The sequence below is a fragment of the Ambystoma mexicanum genome, chromosome 8 (genome assembly GCF_040938575.1).
Source record: "Ambystoma mexicanum isolate Mex_15411 chromosome 8, UKY_AmexF1_1, whole genome shotgun sequence".
Lineage (NCBI taxonomy): Eukaryota > Metazoa > Chordata > Amphibia > Caudata > Ambystomatidae > Ambystoma > Ambystoma mexicanum.
Genome location: NC_090929.1, coordinates 1,074,749,596 through 1,074,765,704, shown reverse-complemented (window position 1 = coordinate 1,074,765,704; position 16,109 = coordinate 1,074,749,596). Strand labels below are relative to the sequence as shown.

General features: G+C 45.1%; 1 long non-coding RNA gene across 1 annotated transcript in view; it reads right to left on the bottom strand.

Moving 5' to 3' along the window:
• LOC138473734 (uncharacterized) overlaps positions 1 to 12,088 on the bottom strand; it is a 164,605-nt gene extending 152,517 nt beyond the window's left edge. Inside the window, exons 1-2 of the long non-coding RNA XR_011268884.1 lie at positions 11,923 to 12,088; positions 9,750 to 9,924 (exon numbers count right to left, since the gene is read on the bottom strand). This is a non-coding gene — a long non-coding RNA (uncharacterized lncRNA). The remainder of the gene's footprint in view (positions 1 to 9,749; positions 9,925 to 11,922) is intronic.
• Positions 12,089 to 16,109: the final 4,021 nt, after the last annotated feature.

Here is a 16,109-nt window from a genome sequence, read left to right as displayed (position 1 = left end):
AAATGTGTAATAATAAAAAGCGTGATATTGTGCCACGTTCATTGCAGGGGAAGGAGATCCCTGACTTGCTTTTTCCGTATCATATATCGTGACAAAGTAAAAACGAAAATATACACAGATGCTAATCTTCCGAATTTACCCAGAGAAACAAATATCTGTCCCATATTCTTCAATTGACTTGTGGGAGGCAAAGGAGTTTTGTTCAACAGATTCTGTTTTGAAATGAGAAGCCAAAACTAAAGAACTGCTTCCGTATATGGGGGAGACTGTTCATTTTCATCAAATTAACAGCTCTAGAGTGGGAAGTTGGATCTTTAGGGGAGGGGTATGTGATGAATCTGATGGACTCGTCATTAATTACCCCGCGCTAACCTCTGCCCAGACGGCCAGGGGGCAGCAGTAGCTACCTGATCCTGTCCATAGGGGTGGTTAAATGCGGGATGATCACAGGGGTGAGGACAACTACAGGGGAGGGGGAATGATTTCATTAGATGAGACATGGTACTCTACACTTTTTTCCAACAAAGACCCTAAAAACACCTCAGTTCTTGAGGGCGTGTAGCCACCCCACAATTCCTCCTTTTTATATTAAAATCATAAACCCCTTCCTTTATGTCACTCTAGACGAAACTCCATGCATACTTCAAATATTCACAGCACACATAGAATATCTTCTGTTTCTGACATTTCTTTATGAGGAGTTTTTGTACAACATCATAATGGAAACCAAATTGCATCTATGGACTTCAGCTCCCATAAAGCCTTAAGTACTGAGACGAAGAAGAGGAGGAAAGAGTTGATGCAAACTAAGCAAAGTCCAAAGACTAATGCGCAGACTAGTTGTTTCATTCAAACTTAAGTGGCCAGGAAATTTGGCTGAAAAGGTGGCAGATTTACCTCCAGCTCATAGCTGGAGGTGGTTTATAGTGACATTTTCGAATTACATAATGTCGAATGCAAAAATGTCAAAAAAAAATGGCTGAAAAAAAAAAATTCGAATATTTTTTTCTTTTTATTTCCTGGTCGAAATGGGGGGACCCCACCCCCAACCCCTCTTTTTTATTTTATTTTTTTAACCCTTTTTTTTAACACACAAAAGCAAAAAAAAAAAACATGTAAATTAAAAAATGACATATTCGAGAAAAAAAAATGTGGGCAATTTTTTTCAACATTTTTGTCATTCGACATTATGGATTCGACATATTAACTGGACACCGCTGGAGGTGTATCCTCCAAATTTGCACCAAACTCATAGTTGGGTGGTGCGGTAATGCAGCTTTTTTACCACACCACCCAGCTTAAAATGAGGCCCATAGTGTACAGGAGGCTAAAAGCAACAGGATGGTACACATATCAAATCACTGATAGGGGAGATGGATTAGCCATTCCAGGAGTGTGCACAAAGTTGAAGATTGACTGAGATTAGAGAAGTGGCAAGGTCTTCATGTGTTGGTGCCCTAAGTGATGAGTGGGGCTTTCTTGAAGTATGTACCCTGAGAACTTAATAAATCATGACAACTCTGCAATATTTACGGACCGGCAGTGTTGACAGGTTAGGTACTATGAAATCAAATGAGCCACCCACATTTTGGTTGAGTGGTGATGCTGGCATTTGCGCCCATTCTGCAATTTCAGCCTCTGACCATAGTGTTTCCCAGATCTTGTCATACAGCAAGGTGTAATTATTATTTGTAAATGTTTGGATTTCATGAATACAAATAATACACGGTTTTGTTCACCTGACTTGCAGAAAATTCAAATCACATAATAAATGAAACATGACCATATTTAAGAAATACATTCTTTTCGAAACAGTTCCAAAAAGGAACATTATTGTAGCTTTATTGTCTCTATCAAACTGCAAGTACCAGAAATTGACGGATGTGAGCCTAGAACATATCATGTGGGTTCTACTACTGTAACATTCTTTAAAGACTTATACAGACACCCAAGAAAAGAAACAATGTGATACGGTCAAATCCTTAGAGTCATTGTTTCACACTGCCCTCATGAATGTGTTTCCTAATTTCAAAAACTTTTTAAATTGTAGAAAAAAGCAAACTGTTTTTTGTATCAAATAAGCAGACCTGTAGATAGGTTTGGCAGAGGCCTGCAACATTTTGTTGCCTCTCATGTCCCTAGGCCCGCTCCACGGAAATGGCCTACAAGAAAAGAAAGAGCAGACAATGGGCTTAACAATACCACCAGAATATGAGAAGAGAGACAAGGTCACCAGAAGGAGGCTGGGGTACGTGCTCATGGTGACCTTGAGCCTGGGCCCTACTGCCCGCTCTTCAGTGCTGGCCCGAGCCAGTATTCAGGGATCCCCAGGGCCCCCGCCCCATTCCCACCCTTGTGAGTAAAGTTTCCCTATGATGCCCAAAGAGCCCCACTGTGGCTTAAGGTTCCTTAAACTGTTCCAGCCCCCACCCGATTGTGGACTCAAACACATGGAAATTATTTAGAAAGGAGAGACCTGAAGAAGTCAAAAGTTGTCACTCGCTAACCCATGAACACGGGACATTGTGAACTGCTGGTTGATTATTTGTTTATCCAGGGGCAAAGAGGAATTGCTATGCAAGCAGAGATACAGACGCATATCACAGTAGGAGGTGGCAAACACAGACCCCAGCGGAACTACGCCAGGGGGCGGGCAGCTGAAAGAGAAGCAGCATCTGGTTTCCAAATGGCAAAGAGTGATTATATTAATTCATTACATGGAACCACGGGTGGGTCGTAACACTATATAGCTCACATGAAGGAGTTGTAGTCCAAATTATCTGGGTCCAGTAACAGGCCTCCTTTCCAAAACCGCATAAATCTGTCACCCATCTCACATTTCCAGGGCCAAGTATCTGCCCCAATAACTGGGGTGTTAGAATTATGAGATGGATTATCACTACAGAGAGGTACGAGCAGAGTAGCAGGAGGAGAAAGGAGAGCGCGTTTGGAGTGTAGGAAGGGAGGAATAGTGGAACGGAGTGAGAGGAGGAGGAGCGGTTAGAGCACGAAGACCTTGGGGTGATAAGAGGATGTCAAGAGAAAGCATCACAGGAGAGAGAAGAGGAAGGTGGGGAGAGCGACAAGCAAAGAATGGAGAAAGGAGCAGTCAAGATACAAATGGGGAGCGGGAGCCAAGGAGAAGAGGAAGCAGACCGGAAAGAGGAAGTAGAGAAGGAGCCCCAAAACCAGAGGATTATGAGGCAGAACATCAAAGAAGACAGGAGAAAGGGGTGGGGCGAAGGAGAGAATGATAATGCAACAGGCAAGGAAGGGCAGGTAGAGAAGGAACACCAAAGGTCAGAAGAGGAGGAGGAACCTTAAAGCACTGCACGGGGACTGCATATAAACAAAAGGCGTATCAAGGCTGTAGCGGGTGAGTCCTCTCAGGTGGTCTATGTTGATTACAAGTGCCAAAACGAAAAATGACTTCCCTGCGCTGTGTTCTCATAGGTGTTTGTTCTTTGTATGTAGCACCTGCTTGAAAATTATACTCTCCTACCCGATTCGATTAAACATGGGGCAGCTACCTGATGAAGAAGGTTAGCACAGGTGAGAGATAACATAGATATGAAGTTGTAGGTATTAGGATAAAAGAGTGGATGTAAAAAGTGTCTTCCATGCACACACATAAAATATTTGTCCACAGGCAGACCTAACTAATGAGAAGCGTATGCCAATACATTGGGCTACACAGAGTCTATTTTTGAGTGGCTATATATATAAAAGGTATGCAGCCTGCTGTTCCATTTATTGGGAAAAAAGAATAACCGATGACGGAATTTTACATCCGTTTTAAATTACATGTCAGAAATATACTACCTTGCTCTGATATAATATATGTACCTTTGCTTGAATTGTAGATAAAAGAAAGACACAGGAACACTTTGGGTTGTCGTCAAAGCATCTGTTTTGCCCCGATGAAGGCCTTATACTATTGGAGCACTAATTGATGCTCATAGAAAGGCCGAAACACAACGTGTCGACCAGCAGAAGAAACTAAGACACTGCAAAGAAAGGGCAGGTCACACAAAGGATTTTAAAGATTCTAGGTGTCCCCCGATGTGTTAGGGGTTTTTGTGCACATTAATATATGGTTTTTGTGTCTTATGAATTGTCATAGATTGATTGATGTTGAATTATGTTGATTTATAGATGAAATGTTGGTTGTTTTACATATCTACATTAACTATTGTTGTATTTATCTTTGTAAAGTTTTCACTTTTTGATATCTGAATAAAATAGAACATTTTTGCACAATTTAGTTAGCTAGCAGAATTGGGTGGAGATTGTGTGACATGGAGGCCTTGATCACTCTTTGTGGTCGATGAAGATATCCAGGAGCTACTTTTAGCTCGTGGACAACAGACGCTAATATCCACGATCCCTGTTGTTTTATATCCACAGTCCCACAAGTGGTACTTAGTCAAACCTGATCCCCTTTCATGATAAAAAATAAAATTGGCTTACCAATTCATGTTGGTATCATGCAACCTGTTGACCCCTCAGCTGCTAAACGCTTTCACCAAAGACAGGACTGTAGAATAACGTGCGATACGACAATCTTTTGAAGGATAACAGTATCGTTTGGTGACAAAGCTGGGATATGAGCCTTAACAATTGTGTTCCCCTGACAGCCATTTTATAAGAGAAATAAGAGAAATACATTGTAAATGCCATCTGCAAAGCATTATTTCCTGGTTGCGTTTCCATTTTTAACAAACTGGAGAGTAAAATCTCGGGAGGATAGCTCAGGGGCAACGCGCTCGCCTTGGAAGCAAGATGATGCAGAGCAACACAGGTTCGATTCCCCGGTCAGGTTCGATGCCGGGGTCCACGCTTAGAAACCTCTAGGTATTAAGCATGTTATAAATAACCAATTAAAATAAAATAAAAATGACAGATGAAAGGCAGTTTTGCCTGTTTTTTCTATTTAATTTCCCAATCTGTTTTGTAAATGTGGAAATTTGCATGCAGGGAACCCCACAGAATGTACATTATAATGCCGGCTTTCCCCTGCACACAATTACCACGAACTGTAAAAAGATACCACGAACTGTGAAATGAGCCCGACTGTCTTCAATTTGACGTCCTTTCACCATTCACTAATAACTCGTTATGCTCTTTATTTGGGGTGGTTGCCCAGCTTTTTTTTACAGTTCTCTAGAGCGACCAACCTCTAGACCTTCATCATAGTGATGCTGTGTTTGTTTAGTGCATTCTGGTGCAGGTACGTTGTTTAGTAGCACAGCAGGTGCTTTTCTCAAGTGTACACACACAAGTTTATCAACCTAAGAGAGAAAAGTCGGAGTCTGCCTTACCAGCATTTGGAACTATTATCAGACATTTGAACACAGATCTCTGCAACGAGTGCTTAACACAAAGCACTACCCTCCAAACCATCCTAGCACTATAACCTATCAATATACATTTCGGGCGTGATTATTGCACAGGAAGAATATATTCCCAAGGAAAGGTGAAAGCAATACACAACTTGTGCTTGAGTGAATGCACCCATATGTGCTAGAGTGAACATGGATTCCACAATATGATGTATTGGTCACATAGGCCCTTAGTTGCCAACAGCCAGACTGCAGGCTTGTAACCTCAACAGCACAATATACAATATCAGGACGTGGGCTATTTGGTATGCAGCCGATTATGGCGCCTTTCAGGCTAGAGGCCTGGGGCATATGCCCATTTCCCACTCCCATAAAGACTTTGCTGACCCCTGAGATATTGAAAGTTGACCTTCAAGGCAGGATTGAAATAAGTTTGCCTCGTGCAAGATATCATCGATTCAGCACCTCACGCAAATGAGGGCACTATCACCGCAGTACAAAAAAAGCCGAACACCAGGTGACCATTTCTCCTCACCCAGGGGACCACCACTCCAATAATGGAAAGTGATCTTCACTCAGGACTGACACCTGTGCAGCTCTTTCAGGACCAGAACCAGGGCAAGGTTTTGCGCGGGTGCAGAGTACTGTGCCGTCAGCAACAACCCCTTTTTCTGTGCATGGTATCATGCATGTATGTGTCCATTGCGTTGCTCCTGATATTACTCAAGTTGGTTCTGTGTTGTTGAGGTTTGTGCGGGTGCCCATGTGTGCATGGACTAGAACATAGTACCGCTGTGTTTGTGTGCGTGTTTGTGTGGTAGTCAATATACACAGGGAACAGCCAGGTCGGCCTTCACGCCTAGGTTTCCGACAGACTACTCTTCCTCAGGACCATGGATTCCTTGATGGACCCAGACAGCCATGTGCAGATCTGCATCACACACCATACATATTTTGATGGTGTGCTGCACGTGCCCGTTGCGGTACATCATTCCCATGCCTCGGGTAGCATGAGAATCACAAAGGCACAAGGTCAATGTGGCAACCCCAACGAGGAAGCCCACTATGGCATTAAACCTACCTTTTACGGTCATCTCGGTGGTGTCTGTGGGGGAATTCTAAGAGCTCACCCACCTGCATTGGTTCTAAGACCTGCCCCTATATGTTTTAATTGTAATTTTAATTGTAATCGTAGTCGTCATTTATATAGCGCCATTTCCCCATTTGTATGGTCTCAATGCGCTTTGTGGTTGAAACGCCCACGGGGACCGAAGTCCATGTATGTGAAAGTTCTAAATGTTTATATTAAGATGCGTGTGCTTAGGACTTAAGGGCTGGCTGGGCCCTACTAAGCAACCCAGAGTTTAGGTACGTGGGTGGGTGCTGTCAGTGGTTTAGGATACAGTGTTAGTGCAGAGGATTCGATGTGTGCCCAGCTAGACCGCATTTTTTTCGTAGGTTGTCACTGTATACTAATGTTAGCGGTGTTGAGGCACGTTAGGGGTTTCAGTGTGGACGTCTATGCGAGCTGCTAGACCGGATTTGCATAGCCCTAGCTGCATCATTCTAGAGTGCACGCATGGGGAGCCGCGCATGTGGCATGTGTCCACAGACGTGGTGCGATTTATAGATACCTTAGACTTGGATGGATTTTTTTCTGTGTTGTTTTCTTAGGTCTTTCATGGTGACAGACTGGCCGTTTAAGTGCATCTTCTGGTGGGTTTAGCAAACCACCTTTGGAAGGACCTGACTAGTGCCGTTTCAGAGAGTACTAGTTTAAGAAAGTAAGATAGGTGATTTCCTAAGCCAACGCAATAGTGCTCTGGAAAGACCCACTGACACAAACATGCTGGACTGAGAGTAATTCTAGCACCGCACGGTGACCCTGGTATTGGGCTTCAGGCCACTTTGGGTACTCAGCTGTCCAGAATGGGCCTTAACAGTTTTGCCCAACGCGGAGAGTGTTTTCTGTGGACCACCAGGGCAGAAGTAGCGGGTACATCGGCCCACTTTTTACAGAGGGCGGATACTGTCCCACGTGGATGTTTTTTTAAAGCCTCAAGTAATAAGAAGGATAGTTTGCTCCCTCTGCTTAAAATACTGGTTACTGAGTTTTCAGTCACTGAAAATGCGATACGAACCTGTAAGCAAGACACGTTCCCAGAAGTCCACATGAAAGCATAGTCGATGCCTCGAAAACGTATAACATTTTAATTTTGCCCTTCAGGGACTGTTACGATACAGATTCCTATTTTTAAAAGGTGTGCATCTTTTATACTTTACCAGCAACGCTATTGGAAAATCTTTCCGTCTGATTACTTTTCTTGTGTTGAGTGTTAAGTTTTCTAAAAGGCAAATGCTCATTTGCCCTGTGTGCTTTTTTTTAATTGGGAAAGGCCAGTTGAATACATTTGCATATTTCACTTTGATGTGTTCACTTCCCGGGACGTCACTTCCCCATGCCCCACTGTTTTGAGGACTTATGCTCGGCGTACAACCCATGCTATGGCACGTACAAGGTAACACTGCAACCCGTGTGGGAAGCAGGTAATAGCAAAAGCGTTGTAATGTGCAATATATTTCCATACAGGGATATTTTCATGGATAAACCATGCATCGATGACCCTCGGAAGGAGCGTGCGACATGCACGTCTCTTCGCAGTTATCTAGAAAGCCTATAGCTACACCATGCTCTGACGTGTTCCTTTGATTCTTGGGATGATTAAGCTGGCGAAGTTGGAGCCTGACGTGCAGCGTGTCGAGGTGCACCCTTACCTCATGTGACGTAGCTGTGCAGCGTATCACGGGATCCCTTTCATTCAGCGGTATCTGTATGAGGCATTATTAACAAAATATTTGTAGTGCCGTTTACACTCTAACCCATTACTCTAAAAAGAAGGTGGCAACCCAGAGGACATGATCGAGGATGAGAACCTGGAATAACGAGGGGAATGCAAATCCTGGGGTATGACGTCTTTTCATTGCAGGAAGTTTTTTTTTTAAATTATTTTTGGGGTGTTCCCCCCCACAGCAGCCCGATTTTCTAAAAAATGTGATGTTTTTTTCGAGAAAAAAAATCACGGTAAAAAACCCTGCGAAAAAACATCAAGCAATGAAATGACATGGAACCGATGTATCACAGGAAGTGTTCAGCGCTTGTACTTTGACTTTAGTCGTAGTACCCATGCTGTTCTTGTGATGCCCAGTTAGTTATAGGTACAGTCTGACACGCCTGGTGATGTTGACTGCAAATTACCATCACACCTCTTCGCTGGTTCAAATGCAATGGGGGACGAAGCAATCTGGCTACAAAAAATGCCATGCCAGCGTTTGGAACTGTGTTTCAGTGGTTGCACAGAGAAATACATACCCTTAGCACCTGGCATTCACAGAAGAACTTCCCTTTGAACAAATGTAATGTAAACAGGCTACACGTTGTAACTGGGACGCAGTAATGTGTATCGTGTCTATATAGTGCCGGAAATGGAAAAAAGATGACTGTGGGGCGTCTTCCCTCTTCGTGCCGGGAAGGTGTGCTTATTATGTGGGTGGGGCAGAGGTGCAGAGCCCCAGCCCAAGTTGAGCGGCACTCATCTCTTTAAGGAACCCATTCCTGGCGATGTTCATTAAAAAAAGAGCATTTTGGGAACATAAGAATAACCACATTTTCCATTTGAAATATGTCTGTGTTAATGATTTAACATGAAACCCCTGTGATCAAGTAATGCATACTAGGCCCTGTTCTTTTCATTTGTTGCAATACTCACCCAAAGCGAACAATGTCTGATATATATATATATATATATATATCTTCTGTTTCTGAATGGAGCTCTTAGTAAGTAAAACATTCAGTCCAGTGTGAGTCTTCAGAAGCCTGCTTGTGGATGAGAGCTTCAGCTCAGGGACAGATTTCCGGGGATTGGGGCTCTAGAAGGAACAGCACTATATCCGACAAGTCAAAGCTCTGTTTTGTTGCTGCCCTTTTCCTACTCTACGTCTACATAAGAACCAGTAAAGAGGTTGTGGGTCTTGACTTTTTTTAAGTGACTCGGGTTAGTGGTGCCGCAGCCTGCATTCATAATGTAACCCGATGTGCGCACTTCTATTAGTTGTTTGTAGAACCACAATCTTTATTTGCAAGTAAATCGTTCATGGGGACATCCATTGGCTGTTCTTCATAGCGGGGCCATCCCCTACCTTAGCCCCCTACCCCATACCCACCAGATAAGCAATATCCAATTATAAAATAGACCACAAAGACAATAATATGTTTGGAACAAGCAGATCACATTTTATTGGAGTCAGCAAACAAAATGGGGGCAGTCCCAGCATGCTTTAGTGTAATGGCGTACAACACCTTTTGGGTGGCACTTTTCAATTCCCAGGCAGTAGCTCCCACGCCCTTACCTGGAGCGAATAAACCCAGGACCACTGCATTCAGTTGATGTGAAGTGTAAACTGTCCGTAAGGGCGTCAGTGCCCGTCGAATCCCACACATGGCTTGTGCGCTGCCAGTGGGTACCCTCGTGACCAGAACCTCAGCAAAAACTCACCCCCAGATATGACTGCCCTGTAACTCCACCTGTGACAGAAAAAGAACATTTTCAACAAAACCACACAACCTATAAACTGAAAATTATGAGCATGCAGTAATCAACACAAAATGTTTACAAGTTTAAAAGAACCACTAACGCCACTGAAGACACTTGCTTGTTAAACCATATCCCTAGACCATCTTATTTTACTGTAATCAATCTCCTGATCTTAGTTACTTAAAGGAGTGGGTGGGTGTTCATCCGGGGCTGCAAAGGGGACGAGTCTCTGCAGCCCAAGACCTTTACGGTCCCCCTGGGCCCAGAGCCGGTTTGGGCCGGCCTAGGGAAACGCCCGTTCCACCTCCCTCAGGAGAGACTAGGCGATGAATACCCTGAGGTGGGCAGAGGGGCAGCCTGGTATGCTGGCTGGCCTTCTAGCACCGTCTACTGGGGCTGGCCATCCACTAACTGCTTTGAAACTACCAAACGGGTTGGCGTGCATCTCCTTAAAAGAGTGGGTGGACGCTGTCCATCAGTGTGAACGCCCTGAGACTGGCGCCTCCCTTTTGTTAGCACTGTGAAGAGGAAGATACCGTAATTAAGATTATTAGTAAGTACTCAGGGAATTCCGACACACTCATCGCCTCTTAACTGCAGCACAAACAGTACTTAACGTTGCTTCACTTGTATTGTGCAGCGCGCGCACCGCACAAACTTAATTGCCTATACCTATAAGCTTCTAACTATTCCTTTGGGCTATTAAGCAAGATTGAGAGAACTAAACGTTTTTGGAGCTTTAAACCCAAAAACATGAATTTCGTCCGGGACGCCATTCCACAGTTTGGCTGCTCGAATCTATGATCTCCACTTCCCTTTTATTTTAAATAAGGGAGGGTCCCGAGATTAGGAGCATCCGATCTCGGAGGTTCCATTTGGCTTCTATCAAGTCAATTTATTCACATGATAATTTAGGGCAAGTTTGTAAAGAGATTTTATAGGCCAGTGCAGAACCTTGAACATTGCTTGACACCTCAGGGTGAGCCAAGGCAGACAGAGACAGTCATAGGGGCGGTGTATAGAATCACTGACCGAAAACAAGGGGATCCGTATTGTAGGCGGGCATCCCTATACAAGGAGCAATCACAGAATCCAGATTTCAAATGTTTTAATGCCACAACAACCTTTCTCTACTTATATGGAATATATTGTACAAACTGTAGCCAGATGTTGCGGTGACGGTATCTGTAACAGGTTCCTGTCTTTTCCGTATTTCTTAATTAAGGGCCTCGGTTCTGAAAACTTTTACCAATTCTCCCACTGCCAAAACCCCCCCACCACCAGCCTCCTGCTGGCGTCCTATTATCTACCCCCCTTCCCAATCCATCCCCCGCACCACTAGCTGCTTCTGCTACTGAATTCTCCTATGGTCATACAGTTACTTAAATGGCAACATGAAGCGCTAACTCATGAAACTGAATGTCACCATTAGTGATGCCACGTGTGGGGAATCCAGGAAGATGTTCAAAGGACTGTGGAGATGTTGCACTTTAACAGGTATTATTTGATCACTTTTGCTGGTTGTCCTGGAACGCCTTATACTGCTTTTAATGTTTTTTTAACCAATTGATTTTTGTTAATCCCCACTGCGGAATCTTTTGCAGCACTACTAAGCTTAATGTCACTTCAAGCATAGCTTTTGCACCAAATCTAGTTATTTTCCTTGCCCTACCTTACACATTTGGCAGCATTGCTAACATTAACACTGATATCTTTTTTGTTTAAAAACCCCGTCTTTTTTTCTATGCTAAACCGCTTAGCACCTCTATTCTACACATAATTTCACATTAAGAAACATTACGCCTGGCAGAAGGTAAATTGACGTAACGAGAGCTGTAGATTTCGCCCATTACCCGTCTAATTGCCCCTCGGGGGTTCCTGTGAGCTTATGAGAGCTGGCTGCGGAGTAAAATTTGAACTTTAAACCTCACTCGCTGAGTACTAATCGCTTAAATCCGAAAAGCGTTGACAGCCCCAGTCGACAATACCTGCTCGCTTTTGCGGGGAGCTCTTTTCCCAGTCGCCCTTTGAAGGCCGCTTTCGCCCCGCTTTCCAGAACCTTCCGTGGAGGATTTGATTAGGCCGGCGGCCTGTCTCCGTTCCTCAGGCCTCCTTTCCAGCCACCGCCCCCTTCACACTGTTTCACAAACCCCAGAGACTAATTGATTTTTATTTTCATTCAATATTGCCGCGGTGAGGGCTTTCTTCTCCGCTTCGTGGACGAAACTTCTTTTTTTTTTTTTATTTGAGTGGAAGATAAAAAAAAAATGCGGCCTTTCCTCAATGAGGCGAAGTCACAAAGCGCCCGCTCCCATAGCTCCCAGGCACTCTCGCGGCCTCGCTTTGATGTCTCCAAAGGTCAAAATAATAAATGTAGGCTCCAAATTGAAGCGTTCATGGCGGACAAAGAAGGCGAAACATTACATTTTGGCAGAGGCCGGCCCTGGGAGCGTGATAAACTCATTTTAAGAAGGCGAAGCAATGGGGAATCAGCAGGAGTCCCCTGCCCAAGAATGGGCCTTTCAGAGGAGCAGACAGGCCAGGCTCCTGCCTGGGCAGTGGGCACCCCTCCCTGCAATGCGCCTCTTCCTTCAGCTCCTATCTGGAGCCCTCCCCACCCCGCAGCTGCGGGGACTCTGCACAGGATGAGGGCGCAGGGGAGGCGGGCCAAATGAGAAGGTGTTGTTGGGATTCAGGGGCTCACAGTCAACCGGAGGAATTGGTGTGCTGACGAAGAAGAGTTACTAACAGCTTGCTGTCCAAAGTCCAGGCATTGGTTGACTCCAGGGAGGGCACAAAGAAGACAAATAAAACAGTATACCACCGTGATTACAGCTGTTTACGAGCATAGAGAGCATATATGCCAACACTGCCGATTTATGCGGGAGAATCCCGAGTTTTTATTGAAAAATCAGGCTACACGAGGGGAGAGACTGAGCAACTGGAGAGAAGGATAAATATTAAAGAGGGAAAGAAAATGAAGGTTGATAAAAAAAAGAGAGAAGGAAGTTAAGGAGAGCAAATTACAGGCAGAGCCGCTGCCCGATCTGAAGAGGATGGGTAACATTTGAAGTGAGTGGAGAGAGAGCAGAGACAGTGTGGCAGACTACGAGGGAGTGACACGCTAAGCCAAGGCCCAGACAAAATATGATGACAATAAGAATACATCTACGTCTTTTTCTCTGTTATCACACACGTGGGCACTCCCTTTCACAACATTATACATGACTGGTATGCAAATATACATTTGCTCAGCCACACAATACATTAAATGTTCACTATACACACGACACGATTGACATCATATGTCTAACCTAATTGTGCTGAAACATTTTTCTTCAGCTAAAGCAGTGGTCTTCAAACTTTTTTGGCCATGGCCCCCCTGAGCAAAATTTGGGCAGGTCGGGACCCCCCCAGAAATGCCAAATGGACAGTATATATTGCGCGCCGTCACCTGCTCCCATCACAATCGCTGGGCTCCCTCATCCCACTCCTACCCAGTCCCTGGTCTCTCCCCACCCCATCACACACACTGGGCTCTCCCCACTCTGCTCCCACCACTATCACATGGTTCCTGCCCATTGTACTCCCACCATAGTCCCTGGGTTCCCCCCATTCCGTTCCCAACAGTCTAAGGGCCAGTGGCGGCTGGTGATTTTCTAAAGTGGAGGGGCATAACTTTCTCCCAAAAATGCCACAGCGACTGAGCATTGTGAGGGAGCCCGGACCAATAAAGGGAGATTCGGGGGGGGGTTTCACCCCTGTAAATTTTTTTTAAATAATGGGTTAAAATGTTGCATTGTAGAGCATACTTTTAACCAAAAAATTGGTAAATAGCCAAACAGTTTGCAATTGGTGCTGGGGGGGCGCAAGCATGACATTTTTTACTGGACATCTATGATAGATGTCCAGTAAAAAGATACCATCACTGTCCCCTGGGCCCCACTGGGCCTAACACAATGAACATGATTATGTGTGTATGCAAGGCGCTGCACATTCATACAACAATCACTCTATCATTCACACGAGCATCCATCACCATACACTCACTCATAACATAAGCATACACGCATCCATACACATGTTTAAATAAAAACAATGAACATAAACGTACCTTCTGCATTGGCCTGCATGAGGGTGCTGAAACGCCCTGCTCCAGGCTCCTCTGTTCATATGTGCAAGGAGGTGCAGGAGCTCCCCCTCGGACATACAGACATGCAGTACCCCAACCAGCATTTCCAATGAGCTATGCAATGCTGGCGAAGCAAAACGCCCCAGCACTTGCATGGCTCAGTGAGCATGTGCGGCTGGGGAACTAAACTGAACTGTCAAAGGGAAAGTGTTTCCCTTTGACAGTACAGCCAGCCCAGGAGCACTCCATCAGTTGGAAAAAGCAGCTGAGGGAGTTCTCACGGTTTCACTGGGCTGGCTCCTTAGCTCCTCCATAATGGGTGAGGGGCCACTGGGTGGGCGCCCCCTCGCCATTATGGATGAGCCGCCAGGCTCGGACTGGCCTACAGGGCAATGCCTGTATCAAAAATGTAAAATGCTAGTGTGGGCCAGTCAAAATGGGCCACCATTTTGGCCAATGTGGACCAGTTTGATGAGTTACTTAACAATGCAGTTAGTCATTTTGGCCATTGCTGCTGAACATATCACAATTTAATTATTTTAACACAAAGCACTCCCTTGGGTACTATTGAAACAGTGGGCCTCATTACAACCATGGCTGAAGCTGTGCCGGTAAAACCGGCATGGCTGCTGCCACAGTTGCATCCGGGTCCGGCACACGCGAATGGGCAATTACCGGTCATGCCGAGTTAGGTGGACCTGATAATTGCCCTTTCGCGGGTGCCGTTACCAGTGGGAATGGGGAGCTCGGATGCACCGGCACCGTTAATAATAACGGTGCCGGTGCATCCGACGAGCTGTGCTCGCGGGTGCCGCACGGCCTGCCAGGTCAGACCTGGCGGGCTGTCAGGCACCCGCGAGCTCAACTAGTACTATGGCAGTACGGTGGCAACGGTGCCGGTAGCTTACTTGCACCGTTGTTACCGTACCGCCATAGTTATAATGAGGCCAGTCTGTGACTAAAGGAATGAATATCCATTTACAACTGCAGGCCACTTTTTCATTGCTGCCTGAGACAGTTTCATGCTTCAGCCCAACCATGTGAGCCACCCCTGCCCATTTCTTCCAATCTAAAAAAAATATGATTTCATTATATTCCATGCTGAGCTCTCAGGGCCCCCCCAGGGATGCACCCGCGGACCCCTGAGGGGTCGTGACCCACAGTTTGAATAACGCTGAGCTAAAGGCTTGCATTTAAGATGCTTTGCCTTACCCCGAATGCTTTGTTCATGAAGCTCTGAACTGGAGGTGAACTTCCATAAAGGCTACTCGGTGGCGCTGTGGCATGTGTGAGTTGGCTAAAATGGGTTATTCTACTTTCACATTTCAGGTGAAAGTTTTTTTATGCCTTTTGAAAATCACCATAACTTTGCTGGTGTTGCTAGATTCAGCCCAATGCTCCATCCCATAGGTTGGTGACAATACCAGTGGTTAATGGAGTGATAGTTGTGCTCAACTTCTATAAACCGTGAAATGATATAGGGGCGTTACAGCATGCCCTGGGTCAAGAGAGCAAGTTTACATTCTGTTGTGATTTCAGTAGTCCTGTGACAGATATGAATGAGGATAGACTTGAGGCAATGGCAGAAGAGTGTGGGCTTGTATTGTTGACCTCTAAAGAATACACAAAGATGGATGTGACTACAGGCAAGGGGTCCTACCTTGATTTTACGTGGGTTTCGGCGAGTTTGGTGCCTACGTGCACGTGGATGATAAGGGCAGATGGAGAGTGATCATGGATTTATTGCACTGGAGGTAAAGTCAGGATGGTAATAGCAACTAGTTCTTTCTCCAAGGGTTATAAAATGGACTAGATGAACTTTTGTGTGAGCTGCGCTGATTTGATGGTTGATAGTGGAGAAGGTGGAGGCCAGAGATCACACTTGCCCTCCTCAATAGACGAGTTTAATCAAGCGATAGTGCATGTGATTCAGTGTGTAGTGGAGCAACTGGCTCCAGCTTGTAAAAAGTAGTTTAGGAAACCAGAGGTCCTGTGCTGGTCGTTAGAATGTTTAGCGTTTGTTTAGGATAGGAAAGGGCGGAA